Source organism: Rattus rattus, chromosome 1 (assembly GCF_011064425.1).
Source record: "Rattus rattus isolate New Zealand chromosome 1, Rrattus_CSIRO_v1, whole genome shotgun sequence".
NCBI lineage: Eukaryota > Metazoa > Chordata > Mammalia > Rodentia > Muridae > Rattus > Rattus rattus.
Genome location: NC_046154.1, coordinates 50,217,607 through 50,242,587, shown reverse-complemented (window position 1 = coordinate 50,242,587; position 24,981 = coordinate 50,217,607). Strand labels below are relative to the sequence as shown.

Here is a 24,981-nt window from a genome sequence, read left to right as displayed (position 1 = left end):
GACTTTAAACTTCTCTTAGCTCCCAGAGACAGGCAGCAGGTGATTTTCACACTCCCCCTTCCCACCAAGCATTCAAGCCTCTGGAGACGTGCGTGCCACACTGGCGTTGACAAAGCCGAATCCAATCTCAAGGTGGAAGAATTTCCGACTAATCCAATTATTTTTTGCCACTCGGTGTTTCTGAGATCTTTGCAAGGTAGGACCCCTTCTCTAATTTACAAGAGGGTCTACTGCCCTGCATTCTAAGAATGGAGTAGGGAAAACAAGTTAACTGGGGCCTGCGTGCTCGGGGTGGGGGGGCAGAGGAGGCTACAGAGAGGTGCTGAAAAAGTGACAGGTGAAGGCCAACTTTGCCTGGGAAAGGTCAATAAAAGGCGGGCTGAAGCGGGCCTGGGCGGCTGGGAGAGAGCGCCCCCTTCTGCCAAGGGGCTCGGGGCAAGAAGCTCGCGCGGCCTCCGCTTGGCTCTGTGCCCTGTCTACTTGTGTGCGTAGAGGCTTGGCTAAAAGCAGGCACTGGAGAAACGCGGAGTCCGGGAGGAGGCTGCAGCGGCTGCCTAGGAACGTGGCCGGCTCGCAGCGCAATCCCCCTACCCCCTGCGACGAACGGCAGGGCGGGGACCCCAGGTTCTCGGCTCCGATCGGTCTCTACTCCCGGGATGGGGGGCGAGCGAGAGGACTGGAGAAGCGCGACCGCGAGCCGCGGCGCCCCCGCTCGCCCGCTCGTTGGCTCTTCCCCTTCGTCGGCGCCGCGGCGACTCCGCTGAGCTGTCGCTCGGAACGCGTTCTGGCGGCGAACAGAGCGCCCCGGCGGGAGAGGGAGCCGGCGAGGAAGGGCTTGGGACGCTCAGTGGCAGGTGAGTGGCGGGGCTAACGCGGGGCGGGGGCCGCGGGAGGAGGCGGGTCTGAGCACCGCACGGGGGCCGGTCTCCTCCCCCTGCTCTGACGCGCGCCCGTCGCTTCCCGGGGAGGATGGACCCAGCTAGGCGCTCACCCGGGCTTCCCGGGGCTGGAGAGCGCGTCTGAGTGCGGCCGCCCGCAGGGCATGGAGAGCCTTGTCCCGGGCGGCTGCGGCAGCGGAGGAGGATGCTCCGGGGGAGCCGAGGTGAGAGGCGCGGTGCGGGGTACGCGGGAGACCCCGAGTTGAGCGGGCGCAGGTGGCTCGCGGAGACACCCGGCTTCCGCGAGCCCGGGTAGCTCGACTGGGGCCCGCGAGCCCGGGTACTGAGGATGGCATTCGGGGCGCGTCTCTCGGGAGTTTGGCGCGAGGTGCGGTGCATTAGCGAGTGCCGCAGTTTATTATCATCTCCCACCACTTGCTTGGGAGGCTACCCTGCGTCTCCTTTCCGGCTGGTCCCCACTTCCTTCGCCCTACTTCTGAACACTCGCGATCCTCTCTTTAGGCTTGCCTACCCGAGACCCTGTCGCCAGACCCCCTGCTTCCTCCTCCGACTCTAGCCACCCGAGTCTGTCTTCTCCCACTCTAGGACTTGCCGAGTTCTCCCTAAGCCTCCTCCCTGCCTTGCTAGTGGTACTCGCGGGTCGGACCTCTTACCCACTCCGCGCAACCCGAGTTCTCACTTCCCTACATCCCGGCAACGCTTTGGCTCTGCCTCGACCTCTCCAACAACCGGACTCTTCCCAATGAAACCAACCCTTTCCGGGGACGCCGGCGCTGGACCAAAACCTTTCTAAGGGTCCTGCGGCTTGGTGTTCCCTGTCGCGCTCTCTCCACTATTCAGTCCTCAGGCCCTTGGTCACCAGCCACTCCCCTCGCATCCGGCCCTCTTCTCCCACAACTCCATACCCCGCTCTCTCGATCGCAAGACAAGGATTTTCATGCTGGGGAAACTTTGATTCTTCGTGGCTAGTTTCGAAAAGGAGCTCTACGATTCAGTCCAAGCCATCAAAGGAACCTGGAGTCAGGGAGTCCTGATTTAAGGGTAGTTTTGTGTTAAGGCTCCAGGAAGGTACTTGGTGAGTCTACAAAGTGTATTTCCACACCCTGCTGGTCACTGCTTCTGCATCCATCCCGTGTAGTATGCTTGTGACCCCTGGTGGGAGGGTGAGTCTTTACTGCACTTTTAACGGCGCTTTTTCTTTCTTTCTTTCACTATTTCTTTTGAGGGTGGTGCTAGTGGACCGGGTGCGGTGGGCAGAGAAAGCTGCTTGGCAAACTGGTGCGTCTAGGCTGCCGCACGGTCTAGTAGCCGACCCTGCACGCTGCGTTTCACTCGTTGGAAACCCGCCCCAACCCCCATCTGCATCACACAAATCCTCATTGTTGGGGGTCTGCGGGGTATTTCCGCCTGGGCTAGGAGAGTGAAGGAATGGGATGGGGGTGGGGAGCCCAGGACTCTAGGCGACTGTCGGACGCTGGAGACTTGGAGAGCGCCGCGGCGCGGGCGAGTGCTAGCTCTGATACGTGTTTCTAAGGCAGGATGCGAGGCAGCGTGGTGGTGGTGGTGTGTGTGTGTGGGGGGGGTGGATGGAGGTGGAGAAAGAAAAAGAAAGAAAGAAAGAGAGAGAAAGAAAGAGAGAGAGAGAGAGAGAGAGAGAGAGCGAGAGAGAGAGAGAGAGAGAGAGAGAGCCCGGAATGGAGGAGAGATTGCGGGGGGAGGCCGGAGCGCCTTTCTCTGCCCAGAGGCCTCCTGTAGGGTGCCACAATGCCTCCCTCTGCCAAACCCCGGAGGTGAGAGCATCCTTGCCACTGCTTCTCCCTTCTTCCCCGATCTCCTCGCGTGGAGCTGGCCCATTAGACACACTTTCACAGTGTTGATGGTTTTGAATAAAGGCTTTGTGGGGGTTCCACTGACACTTCCCAGCACTTAACATGTTTGCAAAGTAATCATATAAATTAAAGGTGGCTTACGTTCAGAACCTCCTAATTATCCAGTTCACGCGTGTACATTCATGTGCCAATTATGGGTCTTCGGGAAATCCATAAAATTATAAACCATTCCCACCCCCTGAATTAGCACCCATTGTTTTTTATCATCTCCACGATGAGCAATTCTGGATGGGATACTGAGTTGCACAGGGAAAAAGAGAGAAGTGCTATCCGGTGAGGTTAGACGAACGCCCCCTTCCCATCTCCTTCCCTCCCTATCCTGACAAGGCTTCATGGCTCTTCTAGAGACTGAAAGGGATCAAAGATTTTCTTGATTTCCCATTGAGCTGGGCGACCTAATCAAAGCTGTATAAAAGTCAACTTCTAAGCAATCAAATTGTCTGCTGCTGTCCTTGATTGAAACCCTAGCATTCAAATGGAGTATTGAAGAACTCTCAGAAATGGCTTTTGAAGTGCTATTGTTCTTTTCCATACACACGGGCTCTCATAGAGGTTTAGGAAGTTCAAAATGCAGCGATGTGAAAGCGATGTGACTTTGTAACTATTTGGCAAACCGCAGGATCCGCAGCTGGAGAGAAGAGGCCAAAGTAGGGAAGTGAAAACGTGTTGTTACTGTATTCCCGGGAACTGGGTGGCCCTCAAGTGGGGTATGTTGTTCTACTCATGAACTGGGCCATTGAATCTCCTAAAAGCAAATTGGAAATCTGATTTTTAGTAGGAAAATTCTATATGTTTATTAATTGTTATGATTCTTCTTTGGTGGTGGTTTGCTGATGGTCTAAATAGGCTTATCTGAAACATTTAATCATGTTTGCTGTACTCAACAATGAAAGCTGAATAGAAATTGCTTGTTGTTGATGAAGCTCAGCTCACAGGCTGTTTCACAGTATGTCCCCTTCTCAGGGAACACCATTGTGTGAGGCTGCAGGGATGAGACTCACTGGTCCCTCGGCAGAGCCACAAAGGAAGTTGGTGCTTCAGTCCCTTTTGCCCTCCGAAGTCATTTTTCTTAAGCAGGTGGGCCTTTTGCTTGGTTCACGACCATGTACCCATCTAAAAATTGCATTTGATGGATCCTGGAGGCTTGGAGGCACGCTGCAGGCACATGAAGAATCTATTTGAGGCAGCACTTCATTTTGATAATTCACTCAAGTCAAAGAGAGAGCAGGGGAGCAGAGTTGATGCCGTTTAGATGGCACTGTAACAGATAGTACGCATTAAAGGGTGTTGTCAGAAACTTTAAATGTTATTTAGGACTCACTAAATCCTACAGAGCTCACTAGTCACCAGTGACAAAAGATCTACACATCTGAAGCAATTAAGAATAAATCATGTGACTTCTCATGTCACATGGATGTCATCATCTGCAAAACAAGGATCTACTTGTGGGCCTTGGATCAGTTTTAAAGGAAAATCCCTTCATGAGTGTTTTGGCACATAGAAAGGTAGATTTTGGTAATAACATGAGAACTGAGTAAGGAGTGGGGGCGCCTTTTGTAATTGAAAGGCCAGAATTGGATCCAGGCATTTTCTTTGTGATGTTTGCTAAGCCATTCCTCATAGTAACAAAAACAAGAGTCACGTTCCTGAGTCCTAGGTAAGGAGCAAGGACCCCTTCTCGGCACTTGGCACACATTGCTTACATCATCTTCCAGAATCCTGGCAACCTTATTTTTGTTTGTTAGTTGGAGAGCTGGGTACAGGGAATTCTGGTCATTGAGCTGAGATCATCCAGGAGATAAGGAAATTTAAACACCCCTACCCACTCTGGTCCCAGGGTCCACCTCAACCACAAGTGCTCTGGATGGGGAAGAGAAACGAGCTGCTTTCAGGGCCTCTGTGAACTCTAATCCAGGCATGAAGAAGTGGTAAGACCTCCTGTGGGAAGCAGGCTCCAGATTTTCCCATCCCATGCAATCAACGCAGGTGGGCGTGGCTCTGTTCCCAGCAGGTCATTGGACTGATGGTTGCACTTTAAACTCATGTGACTTTGTTGGAGCTTCTAGAAGGTTCTGGTTGGTATTGGGTCGTCGAGATCTACTCTGTGGCAATATTTGTTAATTAGGTAATTAATCAGCAAGTAATTGATTAGGCAGTTAATTAGTGGGGTGTCATTGCTACTGTCCATGAGTGCTGTGGTAAACAAATGCTCATATGAAGAACTGGTATCACAGGTGGTACAGATTCTCCACCAGGGGCTGCATCACCCGGTTACAGACGTCAGCTGCCCTAGCTCTACCAGCACTTCTCTGTGCCACAGTTTTGTCTCTGCTAAGACAGTACCTATTTTATAACTATTGGCAAGGGTCAGAAGAAAGTGTTTAAGACAGTGCGTGACCTGAAATATTTACTGTCAATGAACTGTTAAGATTGTCCTTCAAATGAGAAAAAAAAAAAGCTTTGCTCTTAATAATAAGCAGATTCTCTCTCTTTTTATGCCAGGTTTGCTAACCCAAGGTGTGTTGATCCAGCCAACAGTTTGGGTGTGTGTGTGTGTGTGTGTGTGTGTGTTTCTGGAAATGTGGCTTTAAGCATTTCCACTGTTTGAAAAGCAATCATGGAAGTGCACATCACGCTGAAACAGTTACACCCTCGTTCTCTTCTGTACTTACTCTGAGCAGAATAACATGGCTTTGATTGATTGAATTCTCAAGGTGGATAAGTCAGTTTGCCCAGTTCACAGATTAGGGCAAAATAGAGGAGAGTGAGGTTCAAAAAGATTCATGATTTTGCAGGGGAGAGGCACTGTTGTATCTCAGAGTCCTTAGACTCTTCAGACAGTGCTCCTTCTACTAGGCCAGATTGCCTTCTGTACCAGGATAGAGAAGTGGCTTGAAAATATAAATAACACTTGGCTGGTAAGTTGCTGTCAGGCTAAGAGCAGGAACCAGCCAGACATTCTGTACTGAGAAAGGAGTGTGAGCGGGGAGTACACATTCATATCCATGAACGCTAGCACTGTGTTCCATCTACTAGATGCATGTCAGGATGCGAACTCGTGTAAACACAAAGCAAAACAGAGAAACCCATTACGCCAGTTAATCACCTGGGCATTCCCTGGGGTTGGAAAGCAAATGCTCAGTTTCTTTTTCCACGACATTCTCTTTGTATTGTCCTCCCATTTGGTCCTCGGATATGGGGAGGTTTTGGTTCAGGAATCATAAAACTCCTTTGGCTTCTATTTCATGAAATATGCAGCATATTCTATTGGAAAGAAAATTGCCAGCTTGCTTTTATTATTATTATTATTTTATTTTATTTGAACCTGACATATATAACCAATCTACAGTGCCAGTGGGGGGATTCTCATAAAGCAAGGAAAACAGAAATAAAATTCTGCTGAATAGAAGAGCTCACAGCTAAAATGACAAAAAGTGTGTGTGTGTGTGTGTGTGTGTGTGTGTGTGTGTGTGTGTGTGTGTAGAATAGTGGGTTGCTTAGGTTAGGGGTAAAGACAAGGGCTGGGTCCCTTATAGACAGCTATGGTTGGAGTACAGTTAACCCAAGTCTAGCAGTGCTGACCACCTGCAGGGGACTCAGTGCACTCCTTTCATCTGTTCGGGGATTCATCCCTGTTGTTTCTCATTCCCTCTGTGGTCAGTCTCCTGCTCTCCTACCTGGATGCTACTCTCTTGGTTTACCATCCATCAATTCAGTCCTTTCTCCTCCCCTGTCTTCTGGCCTCCCCTGGTTTCACTACTTGTCTTTGTCTCAGGAAGTCTCTATGTCTCCTTGTTTTTAATCTCGTTAGTGTTACCGCTGAAAACAAAGACTGACACGTTACTGATCTGCACGGGGGTACTGTGGTTTAAGTGTTTCCCCAAGGCTCCATGTATTGAAACGTGGCTGCCACGGTGAGATGTTCAGAGGTTGGGAACTTAAATACAAATGTAGGTAGTGTCTGTGGGAAGTAATTAGAATCTAAGTCATTCTGGTAAAGGCCTTTTAGACTCAATCCTGGTGTCTTTAAAGAGGAAGAGACACCAGAAGAGGCAAATACTCGCACCTGTGCCGTGAGAAAAGCCACTTTGGCAGTGTCCAGATGCTGTCTTAAGACTTTGCCCTTTCAGAACCATGAACCAAAACAAACCTCTTCATATTGAAACTTACCCAGTCTATAATAGTAGTATTAGCAATAGCAACAATACATGAATGAGTATACTGGGCTTCTGGGCAATGAAGGGAGAAAATTCCGGTCTTCTCCCTTGACTCATGTTAACCAAACACCAGCTAGGGTTGGCTCTGTGCCTGATACTGAGAACAGTACCAGGATGTGGAGATGCATGCAGCCTGCCGTCAGAGAGCTCAGCCTCATGCATGCATGACCAATACATACAGTATGAGATGTGGTACAGACGATATCAGTTTAGCCCTTGAAGCTTTGAGGGGCTACCAGTCTTCTGGAGAGTTCCGAGCATGGGGAAGCTGGTGTTTCAGCTGGGCCTTGCAGTCTGACTAGGAGCTTCTCTGGGCTTCAGTGGAGTCCAGACTGAATGAGCTGCATGGTAAAATGAAATACACAGGTGGTTGCAGTTATAAAGTGGACTATGTTGTTGAAAATGTTTTTCATGGAACGTTCTCCTAGCTGGGTTCCAGGGACCATTAATGATCACCAAGATCATGTTGAATACATCAAGGAAGAGTGCCCAGAGTGCAAACAAGTCTGTGCTTGGTTAGGAAGGCAGAGTCCCCACTCAGAAAGTGATGTCATTCCCTAATCCATGAGAGACTCAGAGGTTTTAGCAGTGAAGAAAATCACATAACTCACTGAGAATTTCTTTAGCTTGTTTTTCACTTGTTGGGCAGCTCTAAGGCTGCAGCGAGTCACCTGAGATACAATCTACTTAAAAAGAAGGGAGGCTTACTTTGGATCATGCTATCACATTTCAGTCCTTTACTCTGCAAGCTGTTGGGTAGGGCACAGTGGTGGAGACTGGGGGATGGAACAGCTGTTCACATCATGGTGGATGGGAAGCTGAGAGAAAGAGGAAAATGGAGGGACTCCCAACAGCATGTCCCCAGAGAACTAACCTCTTTCTGTGAGATTCCATCTCCTGGTTCTTCCTCCTCCCACCATCATCACAAGCTGCCTGTCCGCCTCTCACATGGGGGCCTCTGAGGATGATTTCATCCAGACTCTAACATGCAATCCTTTGGTGTCAAGAGGTACCTTCCAGACATTTATGAGGTAGACAGGGAGAAAGATTTAAAAATCTTAAAATATTAATATTTTAACAAGATTTTCAACTTGGAAGTAACAGGTGTGGTTTGAAATATAGGTGTGTGTGTTATTTTCTAATCTCTGTGCCAAAATACCTAGACAAAAGCAACTTAAGGGAGGAAGGATTAATGTTGGCTTACAGTTCCAAGGAGAACAATACAGTCAATGGTGATGCAGAAGGCACAGCCACTGACAGGAAAAGCATGAACCAGGAATAGGAGACTCACTGGTCACATCTGCACTCAGTGAGGCAGAAAGAGAGTTAACAAGAACAGAGGCCAGGTTACAGAGTCCTCTGTTACCTCCTCCCTCCAGAAGGCTAAATGTCACAACCTTCCCAATAGTGCTACCTACTGACAACTGAGTGTTCATAGTTTTAAGCCTGTGGGAGACATTTCTCATTCAACCCACACTGTAGGGGAGCCTGAGAACTATGAGAAGTGTATATAACAGTTTATTTTCTTAAACCTTGAGTGGTTACCAATAAAACAAAGCCATACAAACACAAGGGAAGCCCCCTCATCACTCTCTCTGATCTTAGCACTCCCTCCCTCCCTCCTGTTAGATGCCATGACCAGCCTATTGGCTTGGCACTATTCCAAATGATCTTTTAACATACTCTCCAGAAAAACAAACCTAAATTATTCCAGTGAGGTCCTATTCAGTGTTTAGATAGTTCTTAGGTCTTGAAGAGAAAAGTGACTTGTCCAATAACTCTCCGGGAATACTTTACATTTGTTAATTGTTTAGCATCGAGCACTGTTTCTGCTTTTAACTCCAGCATTTAGAACATGGTTGGTGCACAGTAAGTTTCTGCTGAATTGAGCGGATGTGTGAAGTTTCATGCGGCTCACTAAGTCGACAGTAATAAAAAGCGTAATCTGCCCGCTCCCAACCCAACACATGGTCAGCAATACTAAACTTTGCCATACATCTTTACTTTGTGATATGAGGTTGGGAGTGAAAGATAAGTCAGTCAACTGTTAAAAAATATTACTGACATCTTGTGGGATCAAGAATAGGAGCTGTCCAAGAATAGGGGCCATCTACTTCCATTCAGAGAAAATTACTGAGCCTTTCAGTTGAAAAGTTGTAAATCACCATGCTAATTAATTACTCATCATCCTGACACTAAGTACATGGAAGGTTTATGAGGGGTCTATCCTTGAAGTCTTCAAGAAATAACTTTCAGTAGCAGAGGATTGCGGTTAGCTACTGCCATGACAACAGGGGTATCTGTCTTGACATGTAGAAGGGACATTCTCTTGCATAAGATCTTATGATTTATAGCATAATACATTTTCTGGTTATCCTAGCCTATATTCATGTTACTGTTTACCTATTAGCATGTAGCACAAAAAAAAAAGCAAAATACTGGTGCAGAAGGCACGGTGGAAGAATGAAGCCCCTTTATAGGTTCTCTGGGCTCGCTTTTGGTACTTTTAAGTCATGGCTGTCTTCGAGGTAACAGATTAGTTTCTTCCTTGGGCCTGGAAATTAATTGTGGAACCAGTCTACCCTTAGGGATGCCTGTCTTTGCTCTTGGTGGTAAAGAATATTTTGATAGAAGGTTGATAGCTGGATTCCAGCAGATTGCAAATCAAGAACGGACTCTGTGATATGAATGAGGGTGCTGTAAGAGAGAATGCACAGGGTCTAGGGAGAGAGGATGCTGCACAGTTATCCCCCTGGTCGATTGGTGGGTGGACCCACTCTATTTGCTTTTTACTAGAGCTGATGGGATGCACAGCTCTTATTCTTGATCCTATAAGATGCCAATAACGTGGAGAAATAGCTTCCAACACATGACTTTTGTCTTTCTCTCCGAAACCCCATATCACAAAGTAAAGAAGTACAATAGAAGTTTAGGATTGCTGACGATTTGTTACAGAATCGTCTAGTTGGGTTGTTGTGGGAAGGGGAGCAGATTATGCTTTCTAACCTCTGTCAACCTAATTACCACTTCTTTACTGCTGTGCACTGTTATAATGACACATAGTGGTGCTTGTCTTGAACTGTGGGTCACCTTATTCTCAGCAGCTTCGTATGCCTGTTCACAGAAATCTAAACACAAACCATCACCATTCAAATGTCCTCAAGTTTAAGCAGGAAATTCATGCACGCAATCCAATTGTGGAAAACGTTCAAGATGGGCAAACCATATGCTGAATGCAGGTTCCAGTGTGCACTGTTGGAGTGCAGTCCCAGTGAATGCAGAAAGGTTACTGTCCTTTACTCCTCTGGGAGGCTAAATAGATTTATAGATCACAGAGAAGTTGGGTTATTGCCAATCTCAGGCTTTCTAACTTCTTAATTTTAATGTAGCTGAATTTATCAATCTTTCACCATTGGCACTTTTTATGTCTTGTTTGAGAAAGACTTTTTCAAACACTGATGCCACAAAGATATTCTCCTTCATTGTCTTCTAAAAGCTTTATTATTTTACTTAACCTGTGTAATTCTGAGTGTATGGTAGGAGGCAGGAATTTAATCTATTTTTTGTTTAATTTGAAAATTCACTTTTGACATTTAGAAACAGCTTCTAGACGCCCTTTGCCATTTTTTTCAAACCAACTTTTACTATTGTAGCTTTATGGTAAGCCTTCACATGAGGCAAGCCAGATTCCTCATGTCCTCCTCTTCAGAAGGGTCTCAGCTTTTCCCTCCCACGTATATTTTATAATAATGTTTCATATTTCAGAAGAATACTGTTGAGATTTGATTTACATTAACATTAAATTTATGGACCGAGCGTGACAACATTGTGATACCGAATCTTTTGATCTATTAAAAAAAGGTAGCTCCTTTATTTAGATATTTGATGTCTTTCAGAATGGCTGATAGATTTATCCAGAAGGGATGCACTTTCTTACTAGAGTTCTTCTATGATTTCCATTTTTTCATTGCTATTGTAAATACTGTCTTTAAAAATTGCATTTTGTAGATATGTATTAGCTTTTTAATCACACAATACTTTATCTGAATCGGAGAGGGTAGCCATCACCGTTAGTGCGGGTTTTACCCGGTGGTTTAGATGTTTGCTTTTGACCCCCACACCAGCCTTAAGATTAGGGCTGTGGCTCACTGCCCTTCTTTGCAGCCCTGCAGCCCTGGGGATTCCTGTGGTCTGATGGCAGTTCTGAGTGGTGCCAGGCTAAAGGGATGGCGAACTGCCATTGCGACTGGTCATTTTGCTTAAGGAAGGAGGTTTGGAGAAACGCCCATGGCTTCTCATAGATGGTGAAGAGGGAAGATGCCATTTCCTTCTGGTTAGATGTTGGATTTGTCATTAATCTGTCACTGTGGCAAAACATTTGAATGAAATCAATGTAAAGGAGAAAAAGGTCTTTTATAGGGTTATAGTTTCAGAGCTTCGGGGTCATGGTCGCAGCACTGCAGGAAGCACACAGAGAAAAATAAAACGGCTTACCTTCTAGAAGCCAGAAATCAGTAAACAGGAGCGAGGACTGGAGACAGGGCTGAACACGACGTAGAGCCGTCCAAGGCAAATTTCTTGTATTACTTCACAGGCTGCTGCGGTGGAACACCCAACAAAAAGCATTTGCAAGGAGGGAAGAGTTTGTGTGGATCACACCTTGAGGGTGCATTCAATGATGGTGGGGAAGCCATGCTATTGGAATGTGAGACCTCTCATCACATTGTTTCTGTGGCTAGGAAGCTGGGAGAGGTAAATTCTGGTGGTCCATTGCCTCTGCCTACCCCCGTTTTATTCAGTCTAGACCCCAGCCCAAGACAGGGTGCTGCCTTCTTTCTGCGTGAGCTAGCTTCCTTCCTCGGTTAAACCTCTCTAGAAGTGCCTTTGTGACACACCCAGAGCCTCATTTCCTAAGTGACTCTCCACGTAAGCAAGTTGACGATGGAGGGTAATCTTTCCACTGCCAGCCTGACTCCCTGCCTTCAGCTAACACTTCCAAACAGCCTGCTCAAGTACGAATTCTCCAGTACTCATTTCCTCGGGCAACACCCTCATGATCTACTCATCTCTCAGTCAGTGCTCTAGCGCATTGCTGCACTGGCGATCAGTTCTTCAATAGGGAGCACTTGGGGAACACTTTATATTTAATCCATGCAGATGCCCAGGCTGGCATGAATGCCCAGAGCTGGGGCTGCAGAACCAGGCTCTGGTTCGGTTATTGTGCTGCATTTCAGGCAGGTGGTGGTGACTTCCTGCTTCCTTGGAGGATAAGATCTAACAGACATCCCCAGTTCTAGCTTCTCACATGACTGAATTCAATCAGTCCCACTTTTAAACCAAGAACTTCAGGTCTCGAGAGTTGGAAACAGATGTTTCATCACCAGTGTGAACTGGAGTCTCCTTGCACCCAGACCACGGCTTTTGCCCTCTCTGCCTTTTGATTTAAGATCTTCAAATAGTATGATGATCGCAATAGAGGGTAATGCTGTTGGGAGCTAGGATTATATGAGGAAATTGTTGCATCTCATCTGTGAGGAAGGGCCTAATGGCTATGCCACTTTTCTCACTGTTTACCCCTTTCTAATAATTTTTACTTTAGATCAGGCATTCATTCTTTTAAAAAAAACTACATCTTTAAGACATCTGTATTCATAAAATTTCAACCCATTTCTTTCTCTTTGCCTCCTCCCCTCCCCACCCCCCAGCTGTTGGTTGATGTCTCTGGAATGAAAACAGTAGGTACTGATATGGAGGGGTCTGTCACATATAAAACAAGCTTAAAGGAAAGAAAAGAAAGCTGACCGCTTGGTTAAACTGATAGAAGCTCTGTATATTATCTGTTTGTTGTGTGTAGGGCCACACAAGGCCAGAGAGCTCCCCATGGATACTGACTGACCTGGGTGTCTCTGTGGAGAATGAGATCTTGACTTGTTTGAGAAGCCACAAATCAGCATGGCTGGAGGAAAGGAGGGTGTGAGCACAGTACAGGAGACTGCGCCCTCATTGGTCTCTCTTGAAAATCAAAGGTCTTACAACTTAGTCCTGATCTTACCCTGGCTCCCATTTACCCTGCTACTTTCAAGGTGCGCTTCTCTTCCCCAGGCCTCTTCAATGTGGAACTCTTAGCACCCTACTTCAAAATGACTTCCCCTGCCTAGGTTGCTCTAAAGATCAAGGATCCTTAAAGGACAATGTCTTTTATGCTCCCCTTGCTTGGCTGTTGGATGAAATCCACCACTGATTCTTTCTGTGTTTGATTGCAGACCATTGGTTTTAGAATAGAGGGGAAAAAATGTCCCCACAGTTGACTAATTTAAGTCTGTGAAAACAAAATCGAGACTTTCCTTGGGTCCGTTGGGAACAAGGTTCACCACCTCATTTCCAAATGGTGTTCTGTCCTTCTCCTTCCTTTTCTTTGTCTTCCCCTTTCTTTTCATTCCTTTCCTCCTACTCATTTAACTAAAATATTACTAGTGTACATGGAGCTCAGAGGGCAACTTGCAGGAGTCAGTTCTGTCCCTCTACCTTGTTGAGATCCTTGCGTTCTGCTGCACTGCATGCCCTAATATAGTACACCTCAGTACTGCACACCCTAGGAGAGCTGGCCCAAAGCTTTCATGTGCTTCTTCTCTGCCTCATAGAAGCACTAGAATTACAGGTGTGCCCCTTATATTAGCCTCTTGGCTTGGGATCCCTGCATTGGAGCCAGGGCATCAGGCTTCAGAGCTAACACTAACACTCTGAGCCCTCTCACGGCCCCGGTTCTCCCACGTTTTCTTGACCCAAAGGGGTGTCATGAAGTCACTAGTACCAGGTGAAGGCTTCTTCCCACTAAGGGTTTTGCATAGCCGATCAAGTGTGATTTGCTCCATATATGTCTGTCAATCACTGGGGTGGGGTGGGAAGCACTGGGGACAGTGAAGAGGAGACATGTAGCCTCTTTCAAATCTCACCGTCAGGTAAATACTTTACATGCATGATTCCTGGCTTAGCCGATGACCTATAGTCACTTGAAATCAAGGTCTGAAACTCTCCCAGGCACTCTGTGTCAGGGGAGAGAGCATCTCTCTGTGCTCTCCGTGAACAAACTCCAAACAGCAGAGATCTCCCTCACCCCCACAGCCATGGCCCCGGAGCATGATTCCATGATTGTAATGACTCACTATTGGTGACAGGTCTAGTTAGGATGTCCACACCAGGTAGCATAACAGGAAGGAGCTAGTACAGGAAACAAAAGGCTTTAGAAGAGCGAAGAGTGTTAAACAGACACAGGGGGAAAGATGAGCAAGAGTGGGAAACAGCCATCCCGGACCTGCAGGTACCAGGGCTCACATGGCCTGTCTGGAGCTGGAGGGGCTGTCAGGAGGCTGTGAAGCCGGAAGAGCAGCAGCACTGACTGGAAGGCAGGCAGAGGCAAAGCAGGCTGTGAGAGGAGAGTGTGTGGAGCGCACAGCTGGGCTGGACCGCGGAGGACTCAGCCACTCTGGAGGCGCTTCTCTGAAAGAGAAAATCGGAATGCTAGATTCTCTGTCCTCCTCCCATCCCCTGCCAACCTTTCCCCTAAAATCAATCCACAGTGGAGATGTAGTTGGGCTCAGATTCCTGCAACACCCAACTAAGCAGCAAAAGCACCAGAAATGGATCCAGGAGAAGCAGGCAAAAGACTTGTTCCTATGCCAGGGAAGGGCAGTTGGCAGTGCTCTACAGAACAGGCCGAGATCACAGAATATAGGTGTTTGCAAAGACTTCATGGTGTAGGTGGATCAGAATGGCCTTATGTGGCACGTGACTGTGTCTCCTGCAAAAATGCTTCTTGGTATTGCAGATTTGCAGGAAAGCAGCCAAAGGGGGCACTGCCTTTTCATTAGTTCCTTATCCCTCTTTTCCTCGTCCTCCCTCAACCTCATGTCCTCATGCCAGGAATGGCATTGACTCCGCTCCTAGTGGGTCTAGCCTGCCATAGCAGGTTCCTGAGTACTAGTATCCTGGTGAGTATCACCCCTGCGAGGTTACATAGGCCTGTTACCACAATTACAGAATTGCAGACAAAAAAAAAAAAAAACCACCAAAACTGAAGGGACAACCTCTTAAAAACTCATTGAACTGCAAGGCCTAGGCTGGACCTCCCCTAACTGGCTCAAGTCAGCTTGCGATGTGTTTTTGATTCCTTTTTGGAGTACTGGCCATGGATTTTGCTTTGGAGGCAGTGAAAGATTTATTTGATTACAGGGTGTCATCACAGATCTGGGTAAGGTGTAGTATATAGAAACTTTTCTAAAGTCCATCATACAAACTGCCTGGACACAGCAGAGAATTGGAGTAAGGTTTGTGAACTGTGCCTCAACACTGACTGAGGAGGAATGATTGGAACTGCAGGTTAGTGGCATGTGGCTGTGGTAAGGGATTGAGGTATACACCCAGCCCCCTGTCTTAGTTAAGGTCCTTTCGCTGTGAACAGACACCATGATCAATGCGAGTTTTATAAAGGACAACATTTGATTGGGGCTGGCTTACAGGTTCAGAGGTTCAGTCCATTATCATCAAGGTGGGAGCATGGCAGCATCCAGGCAGGCCTGGTACAGGAGGAGCTGAGTTCTACATCTTCACCTGAAGGAAGCCAGGAACAGACTGACATCCTCAGGCAGCTAGGAGGAGGGTCTCCAAGCCCACCCCACAGTGACACACTTCCTCCGACAAGGCCACTCCTTCTAATAGTGCCACTCCCTGGGCCAAGCATATGCAAATCATCACACCCCCTAAAATCATGGAGTGTCAGAGCTGGGTGGGCCCCCAAAGTCTGGCAGGACAGCCCATCCATTCTGTAGATGAGGATACCATTTAAGGAGGAGTCCTGGTACACATGTTGTAGGCTAGGATTTCTTGCAAACTCAAGTCATCAACTTGCCCTTTGCAATGGATGAATATCCTATTTGTTCCGGCTATTTGGTTGTATGCATTCAGACAATTAAGTGCTGGACAGAATGAAGGAAAATCTTGGGGAGATTAGGTATTCAAAATTCTCTTGCTCTAGTGATCTGACATTTGCGAGGTATTTCATATATCTACACATATATGCACGTGTGCATACACACACACTGTCTCTCTGTCTGTCTCTCTCTCCCTCCCTCTCCCTCCCTCTTCCCTCCCCCCCCTCCTCACCTTTCAGAAGCCTTTTCCTTTGGTCTTCAGACCCTACCCATGGACAGAGTGGGTAGCAAAGCCACTATGCTGCCTCACTTAATAGGTGGTCAGCCCAAGACCTGACCAATAACTAGTTCTGTGACCCCCCAGGCAAACCCTTACTTTTTGAGCCTTAGGCAACAATGGTTATTATGGGAAACTGTTTGTTTGAGATAGGGGCTCATGTGACTCAGGCAGGCTTTAGTTCTATATGTACTTGAGGATGGCTTGAACTTCTGTTTCTTTTGCCTCTGCGGGTGTGCTTTGACTTGTCTGGCTCTTGGGGATTGCAGCCTGGGCTTCACACGCATGCTAAGGCAAGCGTTACAGCATCTGAGCTCCATCCCTGGAGCTGGGTTTATTTTGTAAATCAAAATAAATAAACCACTCAGCGCAATTAGATTTGTGCCTGGTATCCACCGTGCTACCAAGCTTGGCTCTTTCCTTCCTCACCATCCACCTCCAGAAACCTAGAAACAGTTATATGCAGCCACCAGGCTTCACCCTTGGAAAAAGGGCCGCTTCAGCCTGAGTGATGATAGATTTCTATGCCTTTGTAGCAGTCTGTAAAACTGACTTTGGGGGGGGGGGGCTTGACTTAATGCCATGTTGTGCTATGTTTTTCTCTTGCTATCCCAAGGAATCCAGTCATGGTTTGTGGTGACCTAACTGGCCTTTGTTATTCTCACAAGTTAGGAGGCAGTTTGATATTTATTTCCTTTAAATCCCACTGGAGAGAGCGAACAGCTACCACCCCGAACACAATTTGCTACGGAGAGCGGTGTCATTTGTTGTCAGCCCACACGGGACTTCGTCGGCTGCAATTCATGTTGGAGACGAATAAGAAAAGATTTTCTTTTTCTGACTATTTTGCAAGATTCATAAAGCCATATTCGTAGGGAAAGTTTATTAACCCATAACTTATAGAAAACTCGAGAGGAAGGAGAGATGAGAGATGTTCTGTAGGTAAAGACATCAAGCATGTCACGGCTAGAATTGAATTCTGCATGTATTGTTCGGCAAGCTGTCTTCTGAGCATATAACAGGTATTACGATCATGATGACTGTTACCTAAACAAGTCATTATTTCATTTTATATTTAAAAGGAAAGGATGTGAAAGAGTAGAACATGGAGTGGAAACATGCAGAATAATGACCGTGGGTGGGATTCCAATCCTCTTCTTCCCCTAAGCTGTACTACATCCACAAAAGGGCTTTCTTGAGACTCTGGCTTCTGAGAGGTGGCTGCTGGGTTCTAGGGTTGGTGAGATGGAGGTGGGTGTATTGGGCAGCAATGGGAGTGATGGTGATGATGGGGCGGGACATGGCTACTTCATTGTCCATTATAAAAAGTAAAGATTTGTATGAAATGACTCTCTGCTTCCTTACTTCATCCATTTACCCACTATTTATGGAGCTCATGTGCAGTCCCGTGCACAATGATCTGCTTTGTGGATGCGACCATACGAAAAAGGCACACGTTCTCTAGAAATAGTCAGTGGAGTGCAAATAAGTAAGCTTGGGGCTCCGTGCAATGCAAGCGCTAGAGTGTGGGTTTTGCTAGTTTGGAAGGGTCGGCCTCTGAGTCAAGAATTTTGAGAGAGAGTTGTTGGTGTTGGGCTCCGGGATTATCTGGTGTATGGGGCAGAAACTGTTCTTACCCTCTGAGTGCATACCGTGCACGACAGAAGACAAGACCTTCTGGGTCAGAGGACCTCAGTGACGGCAATGGAATGCAGCATTATGTTTGGAGAAGGCTGGGCAGTTTGGGACAAGTGGATCATAGACTATGAGCATGGAGCAGGGATATAGGAGCCGTGGCAAATGCGGCTGAAAGGACCAGTAGTGGTTCCTAAGTCTTAGAGGTTCAATCTTTGCCTTTCCAGATCCTCCTCTTCTCTGGAGTGAAGGAGCAGACTGCAGAGAAAGAGTGCTGTGTTTATTTGGTTTATAATGAAGCTGTGTATATCAGGTCTGCTGTATATTAATCGTCTTATAAATATCTCCTGTGGTAAGAACTGCAAACTCAGGTGCCCACCAGGATGGGCCTCCTTGAGTGAAACCGATGAGAAGGACCATTGCAGTGGCCTCTGTAGGGAATGTTGAGACTCTGAAGCAGGAAGTTTGTGTGTGTGTGTGTGTGTGTGTGTGTGTGTGTGTGTGTGTGTGTGTGAAGAGGTCACGCACATGAATCCTCTGAAGATCAGGCACTAAGTTAGATAAACAAACAAGCAAAAGCTATGTTACAGTGTTTAGCTTATGCAGTACCTATTGAAGAATTCTGGTCTCTTCTTCATAAGTAGTAGGTTTGTGGCTATGTGTAAAGCTACAAGTGGAAACTCAATCAATAAACAAAGAGGGGGGAGCAGACCATTTCTTAGTAAATGACAAAATGTCTGCAGGAGTGTTGAAATTGGCCCTTGTGTCTTTTTATTTCCCCAGTCACCTTGTTTGTCTTTTGTGATTAAACATTGCTGATGCACAGTAAAAGCTCGAACCTTGTCCACAGTGATGCTGGCATGCTCTTTGCTGTTGGCTCGGCAGCACTGAAGTCTGGGATGCCTCTGTTGCAGCCACCGTAATTAAGCCCCTCATGTTCTGCTCTCAAGCCATATCCTTGCAGTGTGTCAAATGAGAAGACTTCCGGCCTTAATGACAGTGTTGCCTGGCTTCCTCATTGAGGGTTGAGACTCCCCAGCCACTGAAATATGCACATTTCAATCCAGAGTTGAGAATACCAGCAACTTAGTAGTTACTGTGGAATTGAGTGAATGTCATAAATATTTATTTATCTTTTTCATAGCTGGCATAAAAATGTTAGGATATAAAAAAAAGTTGTTCAGTATAAAAACAACAGGAAATTCATTGGCTATACATCTCCTGAATGCGTGTGTCTCTTCGGGTTTTCATTAGCGTCTAGCAATATACTTTGAGAAATTAGATTTGAAGCAAAGCTCTGGCAGAATATGAAAGAGCCCAGCGCTGTAATTAACCCGTTTTTAAGCAAGGATCCAGGCACACAGCAGCCTGCTGTTAACTGTGTAGTGACTCAAGCCAAGTTGAATGTGTTTCTCTTTTACAACTTTTAAAGGTTAAACTAGTCTCATGTTAATTGGGTTTGGAGAATGAAACTGTGGCAAATGTCACTTACACTATTTCTATCCAGAGGTAGCCTGTGTCCCTCTTTTGAGCTATGGAGATAAACATGTTTGGGGCTAGACCAGCATCAACACAAGTTGCAGGTCACTTGATTTTGACACGTTCTATTTCTCTCATCTGTAAAGGGCAAAGCCAATATCTGTTTATCTGCTATTTTATGGGACTTTTTTTTGGTGGGGGTATGGATTTTAAGGGATTTATTTCTTTTTCTTTTAGGCTTTTATTAGTGTATTTGATGGGCTAAAAGAAACCCATTTAACAAAACAGGATGCAATTCAGTAGTGATTCAAAGCAAGCATGCCAAGTATAACATACAGAATTACCAGCTAAATCCAGTTAAAATGTTGAAGGAGCTAGGATGTACTTGTGCTATGGCACTGGGACGAACACCCAGTGCGACCTTGCTCTAGATGATTTTGATTACAGCATTCCTCATTGCTTTCCTTCTCCTTGATGCTCATTACCTCTCCCTCTTGTGATAAAACAGACCACCCAAAGGTCATGTGATCCAACCCATGCTTTTAGGCAATAAACATCCATACAAGGAATACAGGGACTAGAGTGTCTTAGATCAGTTCATTGGTTGGTTGATGTTTTGATTGATTTGATTGGTTGATTGAGTAATTGCTTGGCTGGCTGATTGGTTGACTGATGTGACCCAGTTGGTGACCCATTAATAAATATATGAATATTTATTAGAGTGACTTACAGGATTATAGGTTGTCATTAGACTGTTCCAACAATGGCTGTCTCCCAATGGAAAAAAACAATTCCATGAGACTAGTTGTCTCAGCTGCTATATGCTGACTATTACCAGAATCCTGATGAAATAGGCTTAAGACCACTGAAGGAATGAGCTTGCTAACCATCAAGAGTGAAGGCAAGCAAGCAAAGATGGAGGGCTTCCTTCTTACATATCCTTCACATAGGTTGCCAGCAGAGCTTGTAGACCTAAGGTGAGTCTACCCAATGCAAATTATTCAATCAAGAAAATTCCCTTAGAGCTGTACCCAGCAGCTGTGTTTCAGTGAATTCCAGATGTAGTCATGTTGAAGCCAGGAACCAAGAATAGCCATCACCCTGATTGTTTGGATGATCTGAGTGGTTAATTGCTTGATCTGATTGGTAGCATGTTTTACCTTCAAAGGTCTGGTAGAACCCAGGAGTGAGTCTTACGATTCTCTCTGGTTCTGGGCTTTTTTGTTTTTGTCTTTTGGAGGAAGTAGGCTGGGCTCTTTCAATTTCATTATTTGGTATAGGGTTCTAAAGTGTTTCTATATGCTTTTGGTTTAATTATGGAGGGTGATGTTATATCTAGAAATTTGTTTCCTCTATGATTTATTAGTTTTAGAGGTATTTCCTAATGATATTCTGAACTTCATTACCCCCCTTTTTCATTTATAATCTTATTACTTTTGGTCTTGCCTCTCTTTGGTTAGTTTGACTAAAGCCTTATCTTTTCAAGGAACGCATCGTGTATGAGTTCTTCCTTTTCATTTCAGTAATTTCTGCTCTGCTCTTCATTATTTTCATCTGCTAATTCCAGGTTTGCATGGTTTGTGTCATTGTATTTCCAGGATCTTAAATGCACCTTTAGAAGTCTCTCTTTGTTGTTTTGTTTTTATTTCGTTTTCATAGGAATTCCTCTTAGAATTGCTTTTCCTACATCCTAAAAGTTCTAGAAAATTGTATTTTCAGTTTTACCCAATTCTAAGAAGTTTTTAATTTCCCACCATGTCTTTCAAGTTCCATCATCATGTGTTTGTGAAGGTGCTGTTGTTTCTCTTGCTGTTGCTTACGACTTTTATTCCATTTTGATTTATAAGATCTGGTAAATTATTTCAATTCTACTTTGTTTGTGGTCTAGTTCAGCCTGTTGAGTTGAATGCATGCTCATCAGCTGTTGGCTGGAATATTCTGTTCATACCTGTTTAGTCCATTTGATGTAAGATACAGTTTAAATCTGAAGCTTTTTGTTATAGTTTTGTTTGATAATCTTTCTATTCATGAGAATTGGGTATTAAAGTGCCCACTATCTAAATGTATCTGTCCCCTTATGTCCAGTAATGTTTGTTTAAGAGATTTGGCATGCCAGCAGTCGATGCTGTGTATTCATAACCATTGTAATAGTGTTGATGGAGTATATACCTTATTAATATGTAGTAACTTTATTTTCTCGGATTAACTTTGAAGTGTGAATTGATACAAAGACGAATTTCTCCCTGCTTCTTGCTTCCATTGTGTGGTATACAGAATCTCTCTTTTGACATATTGTCTGTGGAGTCTTTATCAGTAAGCTGTCTCTTACAGACTGCCAATGGATGGATCTTACTTTTCTACTTAATCAACTAATTTGTGTCTTTTAATTAGGAAGTTAAGGCCACTAACATTTATGATTATCATTGAGAGAGATTTGATGATTTCTGTAATTTGCATTGTTTAGCTCACACAGCTATTCTTATTTTCCTTCCCCTTTATTTATCCCAGAGATTTGCTAATTTACTAAGCTGGGTGTGCTTGGTTCTTGTTCTCATGTATTTGATCAGTTTTCCTATGAGACGTATTCTTCTGTCCTGTGCTAGCATGTTATACCATCTTCTTCTCCAGTGTAGAATTCCTCTGGGTCTCTTCTGTTTTGTTAACTGTGGTCATCAATTGCTTTAGCTTTAGCGTTTGCTTGTCCTGGAAGGTCTTTATTTCTCCATCAATTAAGAAAATATGTTTGCTGGCTATGATAATCTTGTTTAGCTTGCATTTGCTTTAAGGACTTGTAGTATATCATCTCGTGCTCTTTGGGCTTTCAGAGTTTCTTTTGGACGATGTAGCGAGATTCTGATGAGTCTGCCTTTTGTAAGTAAGTTGGTTTTTTTTTTTTCCTTTTCTTGACTATTCTTTCTTTCTGTTGTAGCATTTTAATGATGAGGTATCAAACGTGTGATTCTTCTCCAGTTATCTCTAGTTGGGGTTTTACCTGCCTCTTGCACATGCTTGCCCATTTCTTCCCCTAGACCTGAGAAAGTTTCTGCTACACATTCACTGAATGATTTTTCTGTCTCTAGTTTTTAACCTCAGCTTCCTTTTCCAAGCTGTGATATTTAGATGCTGTCTCCTTCTTATGTCTCCGAGTCCTTGGAAGATGTCATCATACTATTTTTCTCTATTGCTGTCTGAATGTAACACTCCTCAACTCCGTGCCCCCTCTCCAGGATTCTTTGTTCTGCCCCATCTTGTCTGTTGATGATGTTTCCCCATTTGGTTCTTGTGATTGATTGACTCTTTCATTTTCGACATTTCTGTTTGGTTATTTTCCAGAATTGTAATTTCCTTGCTGAACTTTCCCCCTGTGCCCATTGCATTTCTCATCCTTCTTGCTAGCATTCTTATCTACACCACTGACTGTCTGGGCTGAGTCCTGAATTGATTTTCTTACTTCACACATCTGCTTGTTTAGATCCACTTTGAAGTTGTTGGACATTTTGAAAGGTTGGATTTTGAATTCTTTTCTGGCATTTCTTGTGACTTCATCATTATCTTTGGTGGCATGGACTTCTTAGTCGAGGGTGCCACCTTGGCTCGTGTTTCTACATTCTTTGTTTTGTGAGTTCTGCGTCTTTTAGAGTGGATATATGTTTTAGTTTGATTTTTTTTTCTTTTCTCCATTCATTATTCCCCTTATTCATTGACTGTGGAACCTTTCTGTGATCTCTCCCTTGGCCTCTGATCCTAACTACTCTTTAAAGTGCAGAAAAAGATGGAGGTGACAGGAGCAGTCATTTGAACCAAACCTTGTAAAAATGCAGTGGAGGAATGGGCACGTCAAGATCTTTAAAGCTAACTGCATATGGTTGCTCATACCTGTTATCTTAGCAGTCAGAAGGCAGATACAGGAAGACTGCTACTAGTTTGAGATTGGCCTGGGCTACCTAGGGAATTGTGGGCCAGCATGGCTACAAAATGAGATGCCCTGTCTGCAACCAAACCAACAGGAAATGAAGACAAAAAGGCTGGTGAAGCATAAATCTGTAAATAAGAGGTCAAAAGGTGAGACAATGGGGGAGGTGGGACGATAGGTAAAGCAGAGAAAAATATATGGATGGAAGGTAAGGAGTAGGGAAACAATAACAGAGTAGGTACAGGGAACCCTCACAAATACTTCCAAGTGAAGTAAAATCTAAACAAGTCCTATTATAAATGCGGAAATGTGTGAGCTCCTTTCACTGACTTATCTTTTGAGGTAATTTAGCTAGTGGGGGAATAGCTTTGGGTTATTCTGGGGTTCAATGGGTTAGACCAGGATGGTTGCATGCAGTGCTGTTCTGGAGCTCAAATAGGTTAGAGTAGGGTATAAGCAAGCATCCCTCTCTGTCTCCATCCTGGGCTGAATTTCTGTGCAGGAGTCTGACTCTGGTAAGAGTTTCCTAGCCCAGCAATCGAGGCCCTCTCAGTCCACTCATCCTGACAGCTATGTGTGGTCTTCTGTGTGTACTGAATGATTGAGCTCTTCAGGAGCAAATTTCTTTGTCTAAGGCTCCAAGGACCATGCACTCACCTGTATTTACTTTTGGGACTGCACCCTTAAATTTCCAGGGATCAGGCTGCTTTGCTGCCAGCATCCCACAGCCATTGTTTGGGAGAATCTGTGTTCACTGAGTGTTTTGTCTCCTGGGGTTTTATGTGTTTTTCAGGGTTATTCCTCTCTTAGTTCGTGGAGGCTTTGAGGTTTGGAACATGGCTACATAGTTTCTAGTCTCCCCAAAGAGTGGTTTGGCTACGGAGCTTTTCTCAGGATCTGCCTCTGCCCAGTCTTGATAAGCAGCATGGAGTAGCTGGAGTTGGGCCCATCCCCCCTGCATAGACTTATTGCCCATCTGCCCTCTAAAAATGCTTAGGTTTACTCTATTTGCCTTTGAAGAACTTAAGCAGAGGAGAGGTGGGGAGAAAGGAACATTTTATTTATGTTCTGAGTTCTGCTCCTTTGATCATTAAGCCAGACAGTGGACTTAATCATTTAATTATTGTGTGACACACAGAAGATATTAGAAAATTTTGGGGTTGGGAATTTAGCTCAGTGGTAGAGCGCTTGCCTAGCAAGCACAGGCCCTGGGTTCAGTCCCCAGCTCCGAAAAAAAAAAAAAAAGAAAAAAGAAAAAAAAAAGAAAATATTAGAAAACTTTGATACGTTGATTATATTTCTATAGTATACATACTTTGTGACAGTCAGCATCACAATATACTGTTACCTTTTGTTAAAGACTCAGTATCCTCATATCTCTTTACAGGACACTCTCTAGATGGCCTTTGGGGAGGCATAGTGTTTACTTAGGTACCTCTGTCAGAACTCAGTGTCCCTGTTAGAGATGTGAGCTGCCTCTCAACCTTCAGCATCTTCATTCAGTCCCATTTGGTGGCTGCTTAGTGCTTTGCAATTGACAGGCATGAAATGATCAGGGTGCCACCCCTTTGTCCACTGAACTTTAGGTGAGTAGGGACATGCTCTGTTGCGGTCCAGTAGAATACCCAGAAGCCACCTGTGCTTTCTGTGCATTAAAAATGTGGCTAAACTACAGGACTTTTAAAAATTGGATTTATTTATTTTAGATTATCTAAGTGGCCATTGATTACCACTGTGTCAAGCAC

General features: G+C 45.1%; 1 protein-coding gene across 6 annotated transcripts in view; it reads left to right on the top strand.

Annotated features, from left to right (window-relative positions):
- Positions 1 to 925: 925 nt before the first annotated feature.
- Positions 926 to 24,981, top strand: part of Dab1 (DAB adaptor protein 1) — a 377,234-nt gene continuing 353,178 nt past the window's right edge. For 2 of the 6 annotated variants that reach the window (XM_032901248.1, XM_032901259.1), the window contains exon 1: positions 928 to 1,102. The gene's annotated coding sequence lies outside the window, so the exon portion shown is untranslated. Of the gene's footprint in view, positions 1,103 to 24,981 lie in introns of all 6 variants that reach the window. The other 4 variants (XM_032901296.1, XM_032901266.1, XM_032901277.1 and 1 more) reach the window with 4 other exon arrangements.